Consider the following 6000-nt stretch of genomic DNA (forward strand, 5'->3'; position numbering starts at 1 on the left):
TTGGTAGTGATAGAATAAAGTAGGTTGTTTTTCTGTTGCAAGTTCGTAGCATTATTTTGGCAATCCTGTGGGAGATCGAGGCTTCCCATATAGACTGTGCTACCAACGTTACTTCTTCGTCTAGTTCCGTCTTCAGAACTGAGAGTGAGAGATATATGTTCGACGTAGTCATCTAAGGAAAGCGGATGCCTGCCTTAGCAAGCACGTTAACTCTCTTATTTCCTTCTATTAACTCGTGCCCTGGTACCCAGTAAATTGTTACCTATCCATTTTGGTAGAGCTCGTTCATTTTGGATTTTCAGTGATGCACACTTTCCGAGGTAGCCATTATTGCCAGCCATTATTGCTTTAATAGTAGCTTCACTATCGTTGAAGATGTTAGTGGGAGTGTCGAGGGGAGTAAATTCCAACGTTAATTCAGCTGCTTTCGTTACTGTATAGATAACTTGTAATATGTGTAACTTTTATGACGTGTGAAAAGATATATACAAACCTTCGTGTGCAAGCTCAAGCTTCTAACATATAGGAGTTAAGACTCAGACCGCCATGCATCCCAAAATTAGCAAACCGATAATTTTTGGCATACGTCAGCGAACTCATAATTCGATACTATCCTCCTATTAAACATGAAAAAATAGAGGTGCGAAGGTTCTTTTCTAATAGTGGGAAAAATCTTGAGCACTAATAAGAAAGGCCGTTAAGCAAGCTTTGGCAAGGCCTTTCAGGCGTATCTGAAAAGTGAGAGCACGGAAGCAGTGCAGCGGAGGTGAGAATGCTGTGATGATTTCGTCACATCATCCACTAGACAATCGTCGTACAAAGAACTCGTAGTTATGTTGAGTCTTACTGGAATACAGTCCATCGTACCGGTTGAGATACCTACCACCATCGCAACTTCGTTAGCGATACAAGTTCCCTTGAGCGTCGCCCATCCACCCATGGCCAGAAAGACTTTGCAATCTTTTTATTTGCTGATCTATGGGGAATAAATAAAATTAGTTTTCATAAATGACCCTTTAGCTCTTTAGTTCCATGCATTAACATTTATTAATTCAACAGAATTCGCCTCAGGTGAGACTTATCACTCAAAAAAATACGGGTATATTATTCCCTGTGTTTTGTTACAATTTTGATAATTTAAACCTGCCTTGAGTAGCAGTTTAGAATAAAGTTAAAAGTAAACTAGATTATATTAGTGCGCTATGCGTCGAACCTATAGTATTTTTAATAGATTTGTTATTATAGAAAGTGACAAAGCAGAAAGACATTTTATTTAGTCCTTTAGTTTATTGTTGGAATAACAAAATTCTTTGAAATATTTTTTATGAAGGTTACTAATATGCATACATCTGTGTTCACAATAATAAGAGTGTGACGAATTCTCAAGTTTTGACCTTTTTTGGTATTTATAATAGTTTTTCTGTTTCAATTTTCATAAAAGTGTAGGGCATTTTCCAATCAAAATAATTTGACTCAAAGCTCCAAATTTTATACTTAATAAAAAAAAATTAACAAATTTCAATTTTAAAAAGGTGCAAGCCACTTTAAAATTGCGTTGATTTTTTACAATTTTTTTGCCTACAACGTGGAGAGTTTTCTTTCATATAAGCTTTTGCTCCTCGATAAAAAAAATTTTCAAAAATCAACGATCATTTAGAGCTACTGGAATTTTTGCGCTTTATTGTACTAAAATTGAATTGTTATACAAATGCATACTCTGAATTTTTCTAAAATTTTTTACAAAAAGTTTGAAGTTTGTGAATTTTGTCTGGAGCTTTGAGTTATATGTATTGCTGAAGATAACTATAAAACTAAAAAAAAAAATTATGAATTAAAATAATTAAGGGAATATTTTTGTAAATTTAAATGAATTATTGTTATTAAAATAAATTAAATTTTTTTAAATTAAATCAATTATTTATTTTTACTTAAATTAATTATTTTTTTAACTTTTATAAAGTTATATATTAATAATTTTCCTTAAATAAAATTAAAAATAAATAGTTAAAAAATAAAAAACAAAATTTTTAGTTAAAAGCGATAAAAAAAAATATTCAAAATTTCTTAATTCGTCGCGCTCCAAATCTTTCGACCACAGTATGAGGGGTACATGTGTACATGAGAGTTCTTTAAGCCTAGTTTAGCTTATGACGGGGAAACCGTTTTTCTATAAAAAATTTTCAGAAAAAATACTAAGTTAAAAAATGCATTTATAGCTTCAAATCATTGCGCCTAAATGCTTTGCTTTAAAAAAAAAAATTAAAAATATTTGTCAATTCATATCATTCCATCAAGTAATCATTTACATATAAACCCTGTAGCTCAGAATGCAATGCAATTAAAATGCACCCACAAAACCTTAAACATAAACTATAAAAATATAAAAACTAGCGTCGCTTATCGATTTGTTCTTTATTTGTTCATTTTCCGTAATTTTGCAAAAAACAAAAAACAAAAAAAAAAAAACAAAAACAGAAAGATTTCAATTGTAATCAATGTGAAAATTTAAAATCATATAGCAACAAATAATAATCTTAGAAATAATTAAATATCAAATATAAAAAAAATAGCAAACAAAATTAGAAATGTAAAGCAATACAGAAATTTCAAGCAAAATTTATACGCCAAAACAAAGCAAACATCTAAATTTAGTCACAGCAAAAACACTGATGCAAACCAATATATCCCGTCTTCTCTGTACTCGCATTCTGCCACAACACCAACCCTACACCACACCACTACCAACGACAAAACATGTCTTCTATGGCGATTTCCAATTTAAATGAATGCAATCGATTTCGACGTTTCCAATGCATTCGATCTTCGTGGTGTGTGTCTACTTTGGCCAATTCACCGTACGCACGCATACCGCAGACTTGCCACAGCACAAGACATCCGTTATCTGCACGACTTGAACACACAAATGTCTGAGAAGCGACAGACAACGTGCGCGGCGCAGCAAATCGACCGCGAACTCTGCAGCAAACACTTTGAAACATTCGACACTTACTGGGGTCGGCCGGGTCATGGAGCGCCCGGTGAGGTGATGGCAAAACAGAAATTGAACAATTTGCTTTATGGCGCTAGCAATGAGTGCTGGGATTGAGGAGGTGTCTCACGGATGCAGAATGTAAAGCAAATCTAGTGCAATGACCGCTTTCGTAGTGATGCAAGAGGAAGAAAAAATGAAAAGTAAAATATGGAAAAAAAAAAACAAAAAAAAAACTACTAAAACACTTTAAATTGACTTAGGTTTGGATATCTCGTTGACTTAAGTAAAAATTATGCAATTTCGATAAGATTTTCATTTACATAAATTTGTGAATTATTTCTGCGAAACGAAACGAAAGCGAGAAAGAGTAGAGTGAGAAATTTTGTCAATTTGCCAGGTCGCAAGTTACACAAAGTTGCAACGAAAAGAATTGTCGAGAAAGCGAAACGAGAATTTATTTTTTTGTATACAGTTTAATTAAATAAAGTTACATTTACACTAGTGATACATTTTGAAACTTATCAGACGCGGAAAATATGCAACGCGGACGCAGCATTATTATTAAATATCTTTCTTTAAGAGGGAACCGAGTTTAGTGGCGATAATATTTTAATATTTTTTGAGATTGGAAATTTTTATTTACTATTTTTAGAACTTTGGAAAAATGTTTACTATCTGTAGTAGAGAAATGAGTTTTTTTAAAAAACAAAAACAAATAAAAAAAACAGAGCAGTGATGTTCAGTGGTAGTTATCTCTACATGCGAGTTTGCTATTGGCGTAACTTCTGGAAATTTCTGGTTAGTATGAAACAAGGGAAAAGGAAAAAAAAAATATTTTTTGATTCAGTCAAAATTTTCGATCTATACCAACCTATAAATCCATGAAAACTAAAAGCTTTAAATTCGAGATGTTTAAAACAAATACATTTTTGATCTTTGTTTCGTTGAAAAATGATTGAAAAATAAACAAAAATTATATTCCAAACTGGAAAATACAGGGACCATAACTGTTACGCTTTTTTTCAAACTAGTCAATAAGCAATAGTTCTTTAATTAGTAGCGGCAGGCTAATCGCCTACCCTGCCAGAAAGCAAAATAAATTGACCAAACCAACGCAAGACTGAGTCTTGTCGAGGCCCTATGCTGCCGAGTGGAGTGAACAAGGGGAAAAAATATAATAAAAAAATGTTGCACCGATATTTTTTCACTCACAAAAAGAGTTAAAATTTGGCCTCAATTTTTTCGTTAAAAAAATTTTTTTAATTTACTTTGATTTTTCGGACGTAACACAAAAAGCTAAATTTGACTTTTATTTCCATCACCAAAAAAAAACAAGTTAAAATTTTACTTTCATTTTCTCGGTCAAAAAAGTTAAAATTCGACTTTAATTTTTTCGGTAAAAAAAGGTTTTAATTTGAATTTATTTTATCCGGTAGAAAAAAAAATTTGAAAAAAAGTTAAATTTCCTTAACCAAATAAAAAAAGTCGGTCAAAAAAGTTAAAACTCGACTTCAATTTTTTCGGTACAAAATAGTTAAAATTTCAATTTAATTTTTCTGGTAAAAAAAAGTAGATCTGTATTTGACTTTAATATTTTCGGTCAACAAGAAAAGAGGTAAAATTTGACTTAAATTTGTTGGTAAAAAAAGTTAAATTTGACTTTCATTTCCTCGCAAAAAAAAGTAAACATTTTATTTTCATTTTCTCGGTCAAAAAAAGTTAAAACGTGACTTACATTTTTTCGGTCAACAAATAGTTAAAAATCAAATTTGTATTTGTCTTTAATGTTTTCGGTCAACAAAAATAGAGTTAAGATTTGACTTTAATTTTTCGCTCAAAGAAAAAATATAAATTTGACTTTCATTTCCTTAACCAAAATAAAAAAAATTAAAATTTTACTTTCATTTTCACGGTCAAAAAAAGTTAAAACCTGACTTGAATTTTTTCGGTCAACAAATAGTTAAAATTTTATTTTAATTTTTCGGTAAAAAAAATAAATTTGAATTGACTTTAATATTTCCGGTCAACAAAAAACAGAGTTAAAATTTGACTTTGATTTTTCTGTAAAAAAATATAAATTTGGCAAAAATTAAAGTCGGTCAAAAAAATGCGAAAAGCTCAAATCTAAATAGTTAATTTTAAAAAATATATTAATACTCATTAAAAAAAAAAGAAGAAAAAGAATAACAAATATGAAAAAGACCGTTATCTTGGCTTTTATCATAGCTATCTTGGCGTTATCATAGCTTTAGCAGTGTTAGGAATGGAATTCCATTAGCCTCACAGTGATTGATATTAGTATTAATTAGTGTTTCATGCCTACAGAAACAATGCATATTTTCTGAGCTGTATATATTTATTTTATCAGAAAGAAAGATTGTAGCATACTTATATTTTATAGAGCTCAGGTGCTTGCCAATGACCATGATTCAATAATAAAAGGTTTGCTCAGTAAGCAGCTTTCTCATTCCCTCTTGACAAATCGGCTCTCTTAGCAAGACACTGGGTTGTTAACTTTAGAAATTTTTAGCAAAAGTGGAAGAAAAGTGAAATTTGTAGGAAAAACATTTCGTTTTCAAAAGGGTGTATAAGCACTTGCTCGGTATGTGAATAACCAAAACAATATGGAAAAGATACTGACATACAGCTTAAATCAGGATATCATAAGGCATCTTTTTGGGGCAATGAACGTGCAAGGTGGACGTTTTGACAATTTTTGAGTCCGATGCCTTTCAAATACAGGTTGGGGAAGTACTTACTACGTTACTTAAAAGATACATAAGTTACCAACAAAAGCGCATTTAGCAATATGTAACTAATCATAGCCTCCTGATGGCAGATGGTTTTTTATGAAAAGTTTTTTCAAATATACACTCGGAGGTGTGCCATTGCCTGTCGAGGTGCCTCTGCTATTACAAACAACATTTCCTAATATATCATTTGCTGTTCCATGCCCGTGGTAGTTTGTCAAGTAAAGGGTGGTTAAGTTTCAAGGGCCGGGCTTAATT

The sequence above is a fragment of the Anastrepha obliqua genome, chromosome 1 (genome assembly GCF_027943255.1).
Source record: "Anastrepha obliqua isolate idAnaObli1 chromosome 1, idAnaObli1_1.0, whole genome shotgun sequence".
Taxonomy (NCBI): domain Eukaryota; kingdom Metazoa; phylum Arthropoda; class Insecta; order Diptera; family Tephritidae; genus Anastrepha; species Anastrepha obliqua.